Genomic DNA, 18,826 nt, shown 5'->3' on the forward strand with positions numbered 1-18,826 from the left:
TGAGACGGAAATGATATAACCACAAGCGCACCTCAGAGATGCTGCGGCCCAGCTCCTGGTCACCTCCTCGAAGCGAGTTGTAATCTTTGTGCTGTGGGCGGGTCTTGCTTTCAATTTTTAAAACACCCAGCACCTGTGAAGCACAATGAAACGAGGCATGCCTGAGTTGGAAGAACACAGGCTAAACCCTCAGCCCTCCACACTTCCCTGCGTTCTTTTGCAAAATGACAGTTCACAGGGTCTTAGGGAGATTCTGACTCAGTTGGTCCAGGGAGGGGCCTGGGGTTCTGTGTTCTTGTAAGGCTCCCTGTTGGCCCTGGCCCGGGTGGCTCCGTTGGTTGAGCATCCTCCCATACACCAAAAGGTCCTTGGTTCGATTCCCGGTAAGGGCACATGCCCCGGTTGTGGGTTCAATCTCCAGCTGGGGTGTGCAAGGGAGGCAAGCAATCTATGCTTCTCTCTCACATCAGTGTCCCTCTCCCTCTCCCTTCCCCTTTCTCTAGAATCAGTAGGAAATGTTTTGTAAAAGGTTCCCTGTGATCCCAGCCAGCAGTGAGGGCAGAGCTCCACTGTGTGGGGTATGTGGGAGTGGCAGTGACGCGGATGGACAGCAGAATCGGTCCCTCCGCTGGGCTGAGCAGAAGCAGACTTGCGGGACCTGGCAAGAAGGGGACAGCCGCTTCTGAGAGGGCAGACCCGCAGCCTCTGTCCTCCAGGGAGGCCAGAGGGGAGCAGGCAGGCCTTGCCTGCTGACTCAGCCACACATTGGTGCATCATAGTGCTGACTTCACCTGTCCCTGTGGGCTGGCCAGCCTGAAGGGTTTAGGGTTAAGAAAAATAAGAAGGTCCCCTTGTTACCAAGGAAGGCACAGAAGCTCACCCTGAGTTCAGTGGTGTGGCCAAAGCGGCAGGGCTCAAAGAGGCAGAGTGGGAGTCGGGCTGCATGTGTTTTCTATGCTAACAAACTAAAACAGCACAAATGTAGTGACTTACGGGGGTCAGACATGGGTCTCAGGGGCTGCATTCCTTCTGTGGCTCTCGGGGTGATCCATTTCCTTGCCCTTCCACCTTCCAGAGGCCACTGTGTTCTTTGGCTCCTGGCTCCCAGCTTCACCTCCCAAGCCAGCAGCAAGGCGCCTCTCTGACCTGCCTTCCATCAGCCCAGCTCCCCCCACCGGCGGGAAAGCTCTCCACGTGTAAGGCTCCTCCTGTGATTAGGTTGCACCCACCTGACAGGCCAGGAGACTCTCCCATCTCAGGGTCCCGAGGCTTACCCACATCTGCCAAGTGCCTTCTGCATGTCAGGTAGCATATGCACAGGTGCTAGGGGATGAGGGTGTGGCCATCTTCAGGGCCCGTTATTCTGTCTGCCACGTGGTCGCCACTGTTTTGACTCCTACGTCAGAGCTCTGGGCCATACACCAGGCCCTACACCCACCTTTGCCCCCTCTGCCCCTTCCGGGTCTCTCCTTGAGCACCGGGAGTGACTTTTCCTCCGGCTACATCTGCTTCCCAACTGCTTGCACAGTTCTCACCCGACCTACCATTTGATTCAGAAATGACATGCAGAACTAATTGTTGCTTGAGGCTACTTGGGAAATGGGGAGACTTTGTTAAAACAATAACAACAACAAAAAACCCAGGAGGAGGCTTGGGGGTATAAAATGAATTGTTCTGGGAAGGAGCACACATGCACACTCACACATACACACACATATACACACACACTCACATTCACTTGCACACACCCCATTTGAGACCAATACTATGTCTCCCTCCCAGCACCCACAAAGGCCTTCTACTGCTGAGGAACAGGTGAAGAATGCCTTTAATTTTTTTTTTAACCCAACAATAAAATGGAGGCAGCTACTCACTAAAAGAGTCACACCTTAGTAATAAGACTACGATAGCCCAGAGTAAAGATGACTTTAAATAAGCTTTAAAAACAGCCTCAAGAGAACCAAGCCGATCTGCATGTTACTAAACTGCCTGTGAGACAAACCCTACACTCTGGGATAAACACAACAAAACCCAGCATGCAGAAAATATGAAAGTTACAGTATCCCGCACCCAAAACATGCTACTCACAATAGCAAGAAAGAGAGAAGTATAAACCATAGCCAGGAAAGAAAAAAAGTCAAAAGAAACAAACATGAAAATGACAGAGATGATGTGAGAAATGGAAGATATAAAAATTACCCAGTAGAATTTCCGTCAAGGAAAAACACATCAAAAGTGAAAAACTGTGAAGGGGATTAAGAGGAGATTAAAAGTATCGAACGGAAAGGTGACTGAACTTGAAGACATAGCAGTAGAAATGACCCAAAAGAGAAAAAAATGACTGACAGAAATGAACAGCATTTCTGTGGAATCAAACTAACTAGTCTAATGGCAAGTATCCCTGATTTGTTTGGACAACATCAAGGGCTCTAACTATTTAACTTCCCTAAGAAGAGAAATCTGGGAATAAGGAGGACATAGAAATTATTTGAAAACGTAATAGCCTAAAATAACAAGAATTTGATAATATCTATGAATCCAGAGATCCAAGAGTGCAGTGATCTGCCAGCAAGACAGTCCCAATGAAAAACACATTGTATTCAAAGTGCTGAAAATCAATGATAAAGATAAAAATCTTAAAAACAGCCAAAGGGAAAAAACACATTAAATATAGAACACTGTTTCTCAATCACTTTTTTATTATTGCACTCCTCCCAGGAGATTTTTTGACACCCTTCCATGAAGTTTGAATACCACAGATACGTTGCATTCCTGTCTATGTACTCTATGTATATCTTCTATGTTTTTGACATAAAAGAGCATGATTTTTCACACACATACACACAAAACCAGTTTTTGCCCCATTGGGAGCAGCTACATCACCCACATTGCAAATGTGAGTGTGTGTACAGAGGAACATAGGTAAGAACTATTGCAGATTTATCATCAAAATTATGCAACCCAAAGATAATAAAACATAGGATATGATGCTCAGAAAAATTAAGGTGAAAGTAAGATTTTGTCAGAAAAATAAAAGTTGAAATCATGCAGGAAAATATTACATAAAAATTTGTATTACACAAAGGAATGAAGAATGGTAAATATGTGCATAAATGTAAAAGACATTTTCCTCATTTTAAAATTTTCTTTATAAAATATTTGACTTTTTAAAGCAAAATAACAATTTAATGAGAAATCAAAAACATGTAGAAGTAAAATGTATCATGAAAATAATATAAAAACTGGGAGTGGGGAAATCCTATATAATAAAAACCTAATATGTTAAATTTCCAACCATCCAATCAAAGTGTAATATGCTAATGATATGCTAAGGCTGCTCAACCACTTGCTATGACATGCACTGACCACCAGGGGACAGACACTCAATGCAGGAGCTTCCCCTGGTGGTCAGTGCACTCCCACAGGGGGAGCACCACTCAGCCAGAAGCCAGGCTCACGGCTGGTGAGTGTAGTGGTGGTGGCAGGAACCTCTCCCACCTCCGAATTAGTGGGACATCGCCCAAGGGCTCCCAGACTGTTAGAGGGTGCCGGCTGGGCTGAGGGACACCGCCCCCCCCCACCAGTGCACAAATTTTGTGCACCAGGCCTCTAGTGAAAGTATACACTCATAAGGTTTTCTATGTGAAGTGGTATGTCATTGTTAAAAAGATAAATTGTGGTAAGTTAAATGTATAAATGGTAAAATCTAGAGTAGCTACAAAAGAATCAAAAAGGTATAGTTAAAAAGTGATTAGTGGAGATTAAATGTGATGTAAAATAATACTCAACTGATCCACAAGAACACTGGAAGTGAAAGAAAAAGAAATGAATAACAAATGGAAATTCAAGAAATAGAAAACCAAAACAAAACTAAACGGGGAAAAAATGAAAGAAAATTCTGGTTTCTTGAAAAATCAGTAAAACTAGAAAATTCCTAGTCATAGTGGTCAAGAAAACAGAGAGAAGACAGCAATAGCCAATACCAGTTATGAGAGGGGGAACATCATCGTAGATCCCGCAGGCATTAAAAGGGTAATAAGTATGAGCAATGTTATCAAATAAATTTATCAACCAGTATGAAACGGAAACTTACCTAAAAACCCAAATTATAAAATAAGACTCAAGAAGAAAGAGAAAACTTGAATATCCTGTCAAATTTCAAAATAAATTTGTAATTAAAAGCCTTCCCACAAAGAAATGTCCCTGGCTCAGACAGCTTTGCTCATGAAGTCTATCAAACATTCAAGGAAGAAACATCAATCTTAAGCAAGTTCTTTCAGAAATCAGAGTAAGAGGGAATATTTCCTAACTCACATTATGAAGCTAGTAATACCTGAATATCAAAACAAGGGGGGAAAGGACATGACAAGTACAGAAAATTAAAGACCAATATCCTTCATAGAATATATGCAAAATCATTAACAAGATATTAGTAAAACTAGGCCAATACTATGTAAAACGGGTGATATATTATGACTAAGTAAGTTTTCCAAGGAATGCAAGAGTAGTTAAAAATCAAAATTCAATAAACACAATTAACCTTATTAATAGAATAAAGGAGAAATCTTATATAATCATCTCAACAGATACAGAATGGGCATTGGTTAAATTCAATACCCATTTGTGATAATTCTTAACAAATTAGGGATAGTAAAGACCTTCCTCAAACTGATAAAGTTTATCTACAAAAAATACCTACAGCTAATATCCTACTTAATGGTGAAAGACAAAAATTTCTTCCTTATCATTGAAAATAGGCAGAGTTGTCTACTCTCATGTGTTATTGCTAGTACTAGAGGTCCTAGCAATAACACATGAAATTTTTTTTTTACATGAAGGCATAAAGATTAAATAGAAAGAAGCAAAATTCTTTTTGTTTGGATAGTTTATTATGTAGTAAATCCTGAGAGTCTCTACATATGAAATAAGAAATAATATAATAGCCCTAACCAGTGGATAGAGTAGCGGCCTTGGGACTGAAAGGTCCCATGTTTGATTCTGGTCAAGGGCATGTACCTTGGTTGCGGGCACATCCCCAGTAGGAAGTGTGCAGGAGGCAGCTGATCGATGTCTCTCTCTCATTGATGTTTCTAACCCTCTATCCCTCTCCCTTCCTCTCTATAAAAAGTCAATAAAATATATTTTTAAAAAGATATAATATAATAATTTGGCAATATGTCATGATACGAGGTCAATATGCAAATTTAATTCTATTTCCATGTACTGTCAAAGAAAAATTAGAAAATAAAAATTCTAGAAGAGGCGATTTTAATCCATAGTGTTGAAAAGCAAATCAGTGGTTGCCTTGGGCAAATGAAAGGGATAAATGAGCATGAGGGGACTTTTGTGGGAATGTAATTGTTCTATATTTTGATTGTGGTGACAGTTACATGGTGTACAGACTTGTTAAAACTCATTAGATCCTAAAATTACAATGGGTGCATCGTAATATCTATAAATTGTTGTGTCAATAAAGTTGAGGTTCAAAAAAAAAAAAAACTTATTGGGTTTTCACTATACCAGTGATAACCCAATAGAAAAAAATAAAACCAAATTCCTGTCACAATTCATAATAGTCTGCCTCTACCCTCATCACCAGGAGTATCTAGGGATTGACATACGATCTTCACAGAGGAAAAGTTTAAATAAAATACACCTACATACAACAAGACATAAACATGTTTATGAATAGAGCAACTTAGATGTCCATCCATTCCATGTTAATTCTTTAAATTCTATTTAATCAATTCAAATAAAATTTCTTTTTTTGGACATGTATAAACATTCTAAGATTCAGAAAAATAAAGCATCACAAATAGCTAAGATAATTCTGGAAACTAAAAAGATTAAAGAAAGAAAATTGCCCTGTTACATATCAAGACAATCTATAAAGACATGGTAATAAAGATAGCACTTTATTAGTTAGTGCAAGAACAGGCAAATAGACAAGTGGAATAAAAAAGTTTAGAAAGAGACCCAGGATCTGTGACAAAGAGGCATCAGGATTCAGTGAAGGAGAAAATAAATTATTTAGTAGATCCTGTTGGAGCAACTGGCTCACTGGATGAAGATGAATAAAGTTGGGGCTCTAATTCAAACCACATTCAAAAGTGAACTCAAAAGAGACCTAAAAGTGATAGGAAAATGCTACATATTCAACAGAAGAATATGTAAAAGAATATCTTTTTGACCTTAGGGTGGTCAGGATTTCTTTAATAAGACACCGAAAGCATTAACCCCACGGCAAAAATTGCTGAACTTGACCATATTAAAAAACCTGGCCCTGGCTCTTTGCTCAGCAGTTAGAGCATCAGCCCACAGATGGAAAGGTCCTGGGCTCATTTCTGGTTTAGGGCTTATACCTCAGTTGCAGGCTCAATCTCCAGTCCGGGTTAGGGCACGCACAGAAGGCAACAAATCTATGCATCTCTCTCACATAGATGTCTCTCTCTCTCTCTCTTTCTCTCTCTCTCTCCCTCTCTCTTTCTCTCTCTCTCTCCCCTCTTCCTTCCCTTCCACTCTCTCTAAAAATCAATGGGCCGAAACCGGTTTGGCTCAATGGATAGAGCGTCGGCTTGGGGACTGAAAGGTCCCGGGTTCGATTCCAGTCAAGGGCATGTACCTTGGTTTCGGGCATATCCCCAGTAGGGGGTGTGCAAGAGGCAGCTGATCGATGACTCTCTCTCATCGATGTTTCTAACTCTCTATCTCTCTTCCTTCCTCTCTGTACAAAATCAATAAAATATATTTTAAAAAAATAAATAAAATAAAATAAAAAAATAAAAATCAATGGAAAAAATACCCTCAGGTGAGGATTTAAAACAAACAAACACTTTTTCAAATGCCACTAGAGCCATAGTTAACTGATGGGGGCATCTTGGGAGGAGATAATGAATGCTGTCTAAAACCAACAGAGGAACAGACTCTGGAATATAAGACAAGGCAAACCACCATGAGGAAGGCACGCAGTCCAATGGGGAGACAAGGACAGTTCGTAGAAGAGAAGCTAAATGGCCAACAGGTGTATGGAGAACCGTTTAGCAGCCCCATCAGCAATCAGCAAGATGCAAATAAAAACGGCAACGAGACTGGCAAAAATTAGAAAATATCAGGCCCGTAATATTTTGTCAGAAAGAGAGGACAAATCGTTGGAGACGATGTAGGGGAACAGGAACCTTCCAGCCCGGCCTGCGCTGGCAGGTCGCACTGAGCAGCATTCTCTGGAGATGCAAGGACCCAGTGTCCCTGTGAGCTGGGTGCTGGCCGGTGCTAGAGCAGGAATGGCACGGAGCCAATTCACAAGGTGGAACCGTAGGTGGGCTACCAGGTCACCTCCATGCTGCCTGGAGGCCAACAACACAGAGCGGGACGGCATTCACATCCTGGCACTTGCCCAGGCTGAATGCAAAAATTCAGGAGAGCAGTGTCTTTCCCTTTAGGAATGTGAGAGATGGGGGGTGGAGGTGTGGGGGGGAGAGGCCTGTGATGGAGTGTTGGAACCGAACACCTGCTCCCACTTCTCATTCTCCTACAGATGGACGGAGGGAAGGAAGGTGGCAGATATGAGCGAGACCCTCTGATTAGACCCATGGCCCCTCTGATGCTTCTGCCATGCTCTGGGACCCCGAGGGGGGGCCCTCTGTGTCTGAACCCTCATCCGTGAGGGGGAGGGGCTTCTGCCCCAACCTACCCCACAGAACAGCTTACGTAAACACGAAGGCTTGCAGGGCCAACACGCAAGTGGCGGGCTGGACCGTTAGGAGGCCTGCGCTGGGCTGCTTTGAGGTCTGACCTACTTCTTTTCCACCAGGAGCTTTTTTGGAAACTCTTTGTGAAGGTTCTTCCTTCCTTCTCCTTTTCTTCCCTTGGACTCTGACGTCAGCACAAAGCCAGCGTGGGCAGAGTCTGTGAACCCAGGCCTGCCCTCTCCCCTCCAGCCCCCGGTCTCTGCAAGACTCCATGGAACCCCAAGGATGAAGGACAAGGTCTCACTTCCTGGTACCTCTCTTCAGCAGCCCAGGACTGGGGTCCCACGCAGAGGCCTGGGGTCCCAAGGTTTGTCCTGGACCATCCAGGCCTCAGGCTCAGTCACACATCCTCCATCTATTTCTCTAAAAAAAAAAAAAAAAAAGAACACTGGGTCTGCTGAGTGTGTCACCCACAGAACATTCAGGAGGCAGAACAGACTTCGCAATGGGATGACACTGTGGCCGCTGCTTCACACCTCCCACCATTTTCCCTACCTGGCTGACAGGCATCTCGGAATCTGCCATCAGAACTAAACACCGAACAGGGAAAACTGAGCCCAGCCAGAGCGTCCCATTAGCCTCACCAGTCATTTATGCCTCAGTGTGAACAAGATACCCAGAGCCTTTCCTGTGGTATGTGAGAAGAATATTCTAGAGCCCCCAGAAGCCTGCCCATTAGATGAGAATTTCTAGGGGAAGGAGCACAGGTGAAACAGGAGAACGTGCCAAGAACAAGCCCCACTCACCCCTGGCTGGCCTTGGTTGGGACTGGCCTGGCCAAAGCCTACCCAAGCCCCCAGGATGCTGGCCCCTCCCCTGGTCCCCTGTCCAGCCCTGGTGCCCAGGCTGGGACCTGGGACTCAGACCCCCTGGAATCTCCTGACCCCACTGACCCACTCATTCCGTTTCTCACCTTCTCTCTCTACCTTCTCTCCATCTTTCACTTTTAATTTCACTCTCATTTTCTCTTTTTCTTTCTCATTCTCTGTTCTTTGCCTTTCACTTTCTCTCACACTTTCTCACTTCCTTTCGCTTTCTTTCACATTCTCTCTTCTACTTCCTCTCTTGCTCTTGTACTTCACTTACATTTTCTCTAACTTATTATTTTTATTGTTTTGCTGCAGTCCCCAGCATGCCCTTCCAGAACAGTGTCTGTCTGCCCTTCCCCAAGTCTCTTTTGAAATCCTCAAGAGGAAAGATGTTTTTATTCATTCGAATGCTACACATTTGATGCGCATGCATATTTTTTTTCCTTTTTCTCTCTCCATTCCTCCCCTCCCATTCATTACTCCCCACATCCCTGTGGTCTCTGCCTGCACCCTCTCCTCGCTCCTCCTCGCGTCTACCCCATTGCCTTCTCCTCGCCGTCCTCTCTCTCAGCTGCATGGACATCTCAATTGCGCCTTGTCCGCAGATCTCGGCTGGTCTGATATTTCATAGGAGGTGCGTCTGCTTTAACGATTCCACTTAGAAATGAAACCCATCTGCCTCAAAGTGAAAACAGCCTCTTCCCAACCAGGGACAATAAATATTGATGACTTGAGGCATGATTGGCTTTATGATGTTTGATGACAACTGGTATCAGTTACAGAACTTACATCATTTAATAAAAAATAAAAAAAAAGAAAAGAAAGAAAAGCCCTAGCAGGGGTGTTGCACGTCAACAGACATTATTAAATGTCAAAAGAAATACAATTTCTTCAAGAGCCTGAAATCTAAGTGCTGGGAGGGAGCGGGAGGGTCTGGGTGGGGGACGTTTGGACAGCTTTTATGTGGCGTTAGGCATATCCTTTCTTTTTCTGTCCAAGCTAATTTGTGCCAGTTGAGTTCTCCTAGATCCTTCCTGGAGCCTTTCTGGAGAAATCCTCCTTCCTTCGCATATTTGAAAAGCTGAGCCATGTGGCCTATCTTTCCTCCCCTCCCACCCCCGGGAGATCTCTCAGGGCTCGGGGCAGTGGGGTGAGGGGGAGGGAGAACTCCAGACCTGCTGAAGGACTCGGAGATGGGAGCCCAAGGTGAGGTGAGAACACCGTGTCTCTCTCTATTTTTATTGTCAGGACCAAATCAGGACTGTCTGGCTGTGAAGCTGAGTGCCCATAGACCAAGATCTGGTATGCGAGCCTACTGTGCTTCTATTTATACCCTGATACGTTAAATATAAAAAGCTTTATTAAAGGGGTGGCTGCCAACATTTCTATTTGGGGTACACTCGGTCATAAAAAACCAAGTGGCAGGGTGGAAACATTTACTGCTATTTTAAAACGTAGTTATATGCTCTACGGAGCTGGATCCTGACTACCTAAGACACTTCCGGAGACTCGTTTGGGTATATTTAGCAGGCTCATAAATTCCTGTGGTCTCGAGGGTGGTTTGGTGAGTGAAGTCCCTGCAGGCTTTTTCACTGCACATGTTAACATGGCTTCTTCCAGTGCCTGCCTGACCTCCCTTCCACCTGCATGAGCTTAGGCTGTGGGAGGTCAGGCTCCTTTTCAAAATCACTACGCTTGTTGGGGTCTTCCAAGGAAGGTTCTGGAAAAAGAGGGCAGAAGTGTGTCGGAAATGCAGGGATATGCTATTCGATGCTGCATCTGTAAAGCAGGGTTATTATCAATATCTATCTGACCAGGGTCCCAGAAATATTGCTTGTGGAAGTGGCTCAAAACTGGAGAAGCAGGGTGTCACTGGGAGATCACTGGACTTCGGACACATAACCACTGGGGACTTTGGGCAAGTCTTGAAGCCTTCTGGAGCCTCAGTTTTCTCATCTGTGAAATGAAAATGGCAATACCTACCTCTTAGGCTTGTACTGGGTATTAGATGCAAAGTTTCTGGAAGTGTCTGGTGAGCAGTGAAGACCCGAGTTCTTTCATTCAAAAATACCTTGGGAGGCTGACTGGTGCGAGGCAAGCTGCTAGGAGCTGGGGATGGAGATAGAAATTATCAGAGGCACAGTTCTGGGCTTGGTGACCCCCCTCAGCACCTCTGTCTGGCCTTGGAACCTGAAGACCCCCCACCCCAGGCTATGGGGGAACTTCAGCGAAGGTGGAGGACCATGGGAGGAAGACAGTCCGAAGACAGAGAAGAAAGAGCCGCTGCGTCTCAGTGTCCAAGACACGTCAGGTGTGGCGCTGGGGTCCTGGGAGTGGAAGGTTGTCCATGTTGGTGGACAAGTTGTGCAAGACTGACGGGCGCACAGGAACGGCGCTGAAGGAAACATGACGCCAACTTGGGATGAAGGAGGGATGTGGAGGCTAGAAGGATGGGTGGCTAGGCCTCCGATGAGGAGGACGGTGAGCAACATGCAAGGTTTGTTCACACTTTTGCAGACGTTGCCCTTGTGTTCACAGTGGCAAGAGTCCCCCTGTTTCCTCTTGGAGTGGGTAAGACCGGAATGAAGCCGGGCTGCTTGGAAGGTCACAGCCAGGTTCGGACAGGCCCTCTCTAATCCAGCCCATCAGCTGAGAGGAACGGATGGGGGCAGTTGGCTGGGTTCCTCTCCCAATGACTTTCTTGAAATGGGTCCAGTCATTCCTTCCTTCCCTCAGCCAAACCAGAAAAACCACGGAACTGGAGGTATTTGGCGTGGGTGATGGCCTTCTGGATCCTTTAAAGGCAAATGGCCGTAAAACTAAAAGGTTCCCTTAAAAGTTCACTTAGTCCTTGGAGCGTGTGTGTGCATGCACACGTGCAGGGGAGGGGATAGCCACGAAGTCTCTCACTTTTGCTAAATGAACTTTCCCAAACTAATTAAGATCAAGTACAAACAGATGGGGAGGGTCTATTTCATAATAAAGTGGGTCCTTCATGACTGACAACCATCAAATAAAAAAATACCACTCACCTGGGGTGGGGGTCAGGCTAGAAGAGGTCAATGGCGGAGGGGGGTGGCGGATGGGACGGGACATATGTAATACTTTCAACAATAAAGATTAAGAAAAAAAGAGAAAAAACACTACACCCCTCACTGTCTCCCCCTCTCCTCCTTTTGGAAGTTGTCCCTTTAAGAGAGGTAGGCAAGCTGGCCTTGTTTTCCTGCAAGGAATTTAAGAGAATCAACATGTTTTCTTTTCCTGGTTGCATCTGGGCTTGAGTTGCTTAACATATTTCACTTCTTAAAGAAACCTCGGTGTGCTGCAGTGGCTTTTTTTTTTTTTTTTTCTTTTTTAATCCTCCTTGGTTTTTTTTATTTTTTTTAATTTTTTTTTTTTTGGTTGGTTGGTTGGTTTTGTCTTTAAGGTAGAGAAGACCAGCTCCAGGAAAAAAAACCAAAAATCAAAACCCAAAAAAAAACCCAAAAACAAAAAAACACCACCAGCCCGACAACTCCTCGTTGTCAGAATAGGAATGCATATCAGTTATGCTGGGAGACAATGAAAACATCAAAAAGCACGGAGAAGCCATAAAAAATGCAGGTCCTCTGAAGCAATGTGGGACATGCTGGGTTGCGCTCCTCATTTGCATGCCAGTACCCACAATGCTCCGCGGGCTCCCAGGTCTTTCGGAGCAGCTGGTGTCTGAGCTCTGGTGAGCCCGGGGAGCGGTTCCTACGCTGATGGGTGGGAGAGGGGCTCTGGAGAAGCTGGGCGGTGAGCAGAGAGAAGTGCTCCCCCGGGGTGATTAGCAGGCAGCCCTCTAGGCCTTCATCACAGGATTGGGGGCTCTACCTGGCCTTGGTTTCTGTGGCTGTGTTGTATCCTGTCTTCCTCTCCTTCCCTTTCCCCAGATGTGCAGCCACAGTGAAGGCAGCTGTGCAGGGAGAGAAGAGGGAGTCCAGCCGTCAGACGTCCTGGCTACTGAGTTGCTGCACCCGCTCGCCTGGAATTTGAGGGTTTTGAGCCCTGTGTGTTTTCTGATGCCTGTTCTCACCCCCAGACTTGCTGGCCTGTCCTACATTTGGGGTCCCATGCACAGTCCTTCCTGGGTCAGTGTGGCGACTTAGAGGTGCCACGGTAATCCGCTGCTGGAGACAGGGGTTTCCCCTGAGCCCTGCCCATGGGAAAGCCTGAGACCCCACTCTTCCCACTCACACACCATGCGTTTCCCTCCAAACCTCGCTCCCCAAGGAGGCGGGCAGTGCTGTCATCCGGACATTCCAAATTCCAGGGTGGCCTGGGAACAGGGCCTCAAACTAACAGGCGGAGGAGGGGGGAGAGACCTAAACTTGGCCCCTAAGGAGGCTGCCTCAGCCCCCTGGGTGGTCTTGGGTGTGTCACTTACCACCCTCCACGTCTCCTTTCCTTCCCAAGCCTGTCACGTCTGTGCAAAGAGCTTCAGAGGGTGTGTGACTGCTGCTGCGCCTGCAGTTTTCACCCAACCAGCCTCCTGGGGCATGACAACACACACACACACACACACACACACAACAACAACAACAACAACAACAACAACAACAATAAAGCACCCTCTCTGAGTCTTCGCCCCAGAAGGCGTTCTGGGCGGCTCTGCACTTGGATTTGGATGCTTCACGTGTCCCAGTGCTGCGGAGTTCTCGGGCTGGATTAACAGCACCGGGACGATCTGGGCAGAGAGTGAGCGAGGATAGTGTGGGCGCTCAGCCACCCCCTGACACCCTGAGCTTCCGAGGCGAGATAAAAATCAAGCCCCACCACGGAACCAGAAGCGGGCTGCCCTGAAAACTGGATCCAGCCGGCAGATCTGTTTGCTCCGGCCTGCACACAGCATTGCACCATGTGTTGACTCGCTGCCAACAATTGAAAATCGGGAGCTTGATAGCAGCTCTTCAGCCATCTGAAGGTCCGGGCCACCCTGGACCTATGTTTCTCCTAAGTAACCCACCAGCCAGGGTTGCACAGACAGCGCCCCTTGGCTGGGGGGAGGTTCTCCTCTCCTGCAGGGCCTGACATGTAGGGTCCACCACAGCCCCCACCCCCCAGCTCTTTGGCCTCAGGCCACCACGCCTGCTGCTGTGTCCCTGTCTGGCTTTTGCATGGACTCTGAGTCCCTGAGTGTTGGTCTGTTCTCAGGAGCATCTGCAGGGACGACCCAGCCCTTGGGTCTGGTGGCTTTTTGAGGGAGGCAGCACTGGGCCTTGACTCCTAGCCTCCCAGCTCATTCGCCCCACCCCCAAACGCACTCTGCTTTAACAAATGCGGTTTTCACCTCCTCCGATAGCCTGAGGAGGAGTCCTCTTTGGCCTCCCGCCTCCTCTTGGCATGAATATTCCCTTCACTTCACATGCCTCACGCGGCCTGGGGAGAGGGGTGGGTTGCCAGGTTTGGATGTTAAGAAATTCTTTCCCAGATTTGTTGTGTCTGATTCGGGCTGCAAATGGGTTTTGGTGTCAACGAGTCACCACTGTTTGGTCTGCGCAGCCATCTCTGTTAAACTTGGATGGCGGCAAAAGCCCCGTTTCCCCAAGCAAAGTCTAAACACATTCACACATTGATTCCCACGTGCGTTATGTGTCTGCCTGCCTCCTCCGCACACCTCAGACCCCTCCCAGTGGGAGCATCCTGGGAAGAAAACGGGCAGGTAACCTGACCCTCTACTGTAAACTTCAGAAAAGAAGGTACCCAGCAAGTTGACCCAATCTGGCGGTAAGTGGTCAAGATGTTCAAGGCAAAGGTGTTTGAGTGAGAGCCTGGATGGCCATTTAGTTGTTTTTGAATGACCTAAAGGACAAATAATATCGCCAGAGAGAAGAGTTGAGAACAATAAGTGAAAAGGTCTTTTTTTAAATTACTGCCTCCCCACCCCACCCCGCAGAAAACCTAACTGGGATTCCTGATCAATATTAGAGCTTTAAAGATGTTTAATATTCATCGAGTTATGAGACAGCTGTAACCACAGGTGATGTCAGGTTTTAATAATACTGATGGTGACCATGGCCATTTCTTATGAGTTCACCATGCTGTGAGCACAGTTATGCATCAATTCCTTTAATCTTTATAACAATTCTGTAAGGTCGACCTGCTATCCCCATTTTATAGGTGAGAAAACTGACACTTAGTGTGGTTAAGTAATTCATCCAAAATAGCAGAGGTGGAAAGGGATGGAGCTGGTATTCAAGCTCCACCTTCTCAAACATAATCTTGGCCTGAACAGCAAGACTGATGAGCCCACCACCACCACCACCAGCTGGCCAGGGTAAGGACCTGGCAGATAGCCTGCCTCGGTCATGACTGGCTTGGGAACTGGCACGTTAAAGAGTAAGACAAGTGGTGTATTTAGCCCACAAGTCCATTGTTAGACATGACCATTAGCAAATATACTGTCAGAGGATGGAGTAGGCACCAGAGACCCAAAGCATGTGGCTGGAGGAAAGACGGGCATCATCAGCAAACCCTGAGTCAGTGAACCTTGAGTCAAAGTGGGCATGCTGACTGCCAGATGTGGGCAGTTGCTAAAACAGACTGGGCTGGCTCAGCTGGCGTGGCTCAGTGGTTAAGCATTGACCTATGAACCAGGAGGTCACGGTTCAATTCCCAGTCAGGGCACATGCCCAGATTGCAGGCTCCATCCCCAGTGTGGGGCGTGCAGGAGGCAGCTGATCAACGATTCTTTCTCATCATTGATGTTTCCATCTCTCTCTCCCTCTCCTTTCCTCTCTGAAATAAATAATGTATTTTGTTTGCTTTTTAAAAAACCAAACAGGCTGTGCTGTGCTGAAGGCTCCACTTTTATACGCCTCTGCTGTAAACACTGAGAGGCATTGTGCCAGGGACGGTGGGAGAGACCAAGATGAACAAGGCAGGCTCTCTGCCTTCTGGCAGCTCACCCAATTCCTCAGTTGCAAGGCAGCTCTAACTCAGACTCCAAGTTCCATGGCAAAGAGCAGCTCATTCTAATCGGAGAACAGGGAAGTGCGTTCTTAGGGTCGGGAATCACTCATGCTCACCTTTTCATTCCCCCTTGTGAACCACGGAGTTGGGCCTACAGTGGACATTCAGTAAATGCCGGTTGATCAATGATTGTTTCAGTCAGTCATTGATTTTCTTGAGGCTCTTGGAAAGATGTGTGGGAGAGGTAGAAACTTCATGTATGTTGTATCTGTTAAAATTAGGCTTGTGACCGGCAACAGACTTCTGAATCCAACAGCTGTAATAAATAATGAAAGATTCCTTATTCGGTCGTGGAACGTGAAGTCTAGAAGCTGAGAATCCCATGGCAACACGGAGGCTTCATAGTCACCAGGATCCAGCCTCCTTCCATCTTTCTGCTTTCTGTGAAGAGAGAAGATTGCCTCGTGGTAACCAGGTGGCTGTCGGAACTCTGTTTATCATAACCATGTACTAGATAGACGTAAGAGAAAAAAGGAGAAAGACAGCGTTTCCCGATTTCTCAACTGACTCCCACTGACAATTCATTGACCATTTATAATTGGAAATATGTGCTTTCATCTGGCACATTGCCAGTCTGAGCAAAATCTTGTTTCTCTTCTGAGGAAGAGAGGACTGGATAGCGAGTAAACAATTGCAGACTCTTTGCCCTGAAAGAACCAGGCTTCTTCATGGAAAAGGAATTCACCAAGGGAACTCCCGCCTCACTCCTGTCCTGTGAGATGCACAGCTTGGAGACACGCTTTATTGTGGCCCGATGATGTGGCCAACGCAGTGTGTGGGTGCCCGGGGCACATAATTAGTTTCTTCACTATTCAAACCCTACTGCCAGGGGCTTGGTTAATTGCACTGACTTCTCCTTCATTATCTTCCATGTTTAAAGTGCCTCTAAGGATGCTCAGCCTCTGTGTCCTAACGAAGCTTCTGATGAAAAATGGAATCTGACAGGGATGTGGACAGAATTGCCCTGCAGTGCTGGGCAGAGCTGGACGGTGAGAGGGGCAGGTAGATGCAAAGAGAGGCCCATAAAGTCTTTAGTCAACACCCGGTATGACTCAACGGCAAACCCGCTGCCTCCCGCTGACTCACACAGGCTCCAACGGGATATTGAATGACTTCTGCTAAGAGAACACTAGAGTTTCTCACTTTTTAAAAGGCCACAAAAATTACAGCTACTGTGTAAGATAAGCGCCAAGTTTCCACTCTCATGTGTTTGTTCAGCTTTCTTTGCCTCCCTCCTCTCCCCACCCCCAAATAAACCAAATAGACGCTCTTAGTGTTCCCAAGATGGCAACCCAACAGCCAGCCATCTGTTCTCAGATAAGGAGGGGTCTCGTGACAGAGAGAGCTTAATGGGCCGCAGATATTTTCCTGTTTCCTTTAGCCCAAGGCCAGGGGAGCTGGACTGAGGTTTCTGAAGATGAGGCAGGAATGCAAAATGGAAGTCCTCGCCCTGACTGGTTTGGCTCAGTGGATAGAGCGTCGGCCTGTAGACTGAAAGGTCCCAGGTTCGATTCCGGTCAAGGGCATATACCTTGGTTGCGGGCACATCCTTAGTAGGAGGTATGCAGGAGGCAGCTGATCAATGTTCTCTCTCATCGATGCTTCTAACTCTCTATCCCTCTCCCTTCCTCTCTGTAAAAAAAATCAATAAAATATATATTTTTTTACAAAATGGAAGCCCTTAGAGTTCTCCCTGCCCAGTGAGCACCTCCTGGTGAAACCAGCAGTTTCTACTGAGCATGGTGGAAATGGCCAGTCCTCAAAGGAAACTGGGCTTTTCCTCTAAGATGTGGAGCCTTCACTTTGACCTGCCTTAGGAGCTGCAGGCCACTATGGGGTCATAGCCTGTGATCCACATGGTCAAGGGCGAGCCAAAGCCAGCCAGGCAGGAACCAGGACCAGGCAGGCACTCCAGACAGGAGGGCAGCACAGTTGTGAACAAAATCAACAGGTACATCAATATCCACAGATGGAAAGACACAGGATGGGCAGGACCGCAGACAAGGCAAACGTGGGCCTGTACCCAGGACAGAATTGGGGGTGCGGACTAAGGGCAACTGTTGTCTTTGGCTTGGGGCTACCTGGTTCTTCTCTTGTTCTTCCCCAGCCAGTGTACCCCTGAGCTGATCTCCTGGACATGAAAGTGCTGTCTCTGTCCATGTTGGGTGATGGTCTCTCTCATAAGCTCTGGGCAAGGGGGGTGCAGAGGGAGTGAGCTGGATGATGGCTTCTCTGGGACTCCGGAATCTCCTGCGGGCCTCTATGTGAGGTCAGCCCATGGTGTTTTGTTGGGAGTAAATGAAAATGTCCTTTTTGGCTGACACGATGAGCAGGAACAGACCAGGATGATTTGTGACAGCGCAGGAAGCAGTACGGTGTAAGCTGGGGAGAAGCTCAGGCACCGGAGACCTCTCTGATGCTGTCATTTCTAATCTAAGTGATCCTTAGGCAACCTTCTTAGCCCTTCTGTGCCTGAGTCTCCCCAAAGGTAAAGTGGGATCAGGGATCCTCTCCAGGGGCCTTTTCCCTAAAGGGTCACATTATAAGCACTTTAGTCCCGGCCATTAGAGAGTCAAAGCAGCCACCGATGATATGGGAATGAATGGCAGAGGCTGTGTCCCCTAAAACTGCATTTACAAAAGCAGGCGGGTGACCTTGACCTAGAGTGTAGGACTGTGGTGGGAATTAAATGAGATACTGCGCATAAAATGCCTACAGGCCCTCCATAATGAGGGTTTCTGTCGTGAGGAGCAGGGACAGCCAGAGAGGAGCCCAAGGCAGAGTTGTCCTCAGCTCCCCGGGCTGTGACATATGGCCCCTCGTTTGTTAACAAGATACTCAAAGGGTCCCCTTCACCCAGCTTTTTTTCCTGGGAACCAAAGTGCCAACAAGAGAGATCCTGGCATTCTTTCAAACAGACACAGAAGCTCCTCTCTCTCCACCTCAGTTCCTCTCTGTAATTATCTTTGAAGATGAGCGCTTTCTAAGGTGTCCTTCCAGAAACGTGGCTGCAGCCGCCACAAGGGTCTTTGAGAATGTTCTAGCTCCTCTTCTTTTCAGCACTCTCTGTCCTTCAAAGATCACCCCTCCCCTTGGGCGATGTCAGTGTGTTCCTCTGAGGGGAGCGCTGGGAGGAATCCCCTGGAGCTCGAGCCCCCGGGCTGAGCTGCAAAGGTTGCACACAGCTCCAAACAGCAGCATCCAGGCCCGAAGCAGAAATGGGTTCCTGCAGATTCCTCCTCATGGAATCTCCAAAAAGGAGTGCTAAGGTGGAGA

The 18,826-nt window shown here is 47.0% G+C and overlaps 1 long non-coding RNA gene across 10 annotated transcripts in view; it reads right to left on the reverse strand.

Annotated features, from left to right (window-relative positions):
• LOC311632302 overlaps window positions 1-18,826 on the reverse strand; it is a 105,417-nt gene that overhangs the window by 54,516 nt on the left and 32,075 nt on the right. For 9 of the 10 annotated variants that reach the window (XR_014796756.1, XR_014796757.1, XR_014796759.1 and 6 more), the window contains exons 2-5: window positions 15,607-15,931; window positions 10,541-10,666; window positions 8,003-8,111; window positions 32-1,323 (exon numbers count right to left, since the gene is read on the reverse strand). This is a non-coding gene — a long non-coding RNA (uncharacterized lncRNA). The remainder of the gene's footprint in view (window positions 1-31; window positions 1,324-8,002; window positions 8,112-10,540; window positions 10,667-15,606; window positions 15,932-18,826) is intronic. The other variant, XR_014796758.1, reaches the window with a different exon arrangement.

Source organism: Pipistrellus hanaki, assembly GCF_964339955.1.
Source record: "Pipistrellus hanaki genome assembly, chromosome: 14".
Lineage (NCBI taxonomy): Eukaryota > Metazoa > Chordata > Mammalia > Chiroptera > Vespertilionidae > Pipistrellus > Pipistrellus hanaki.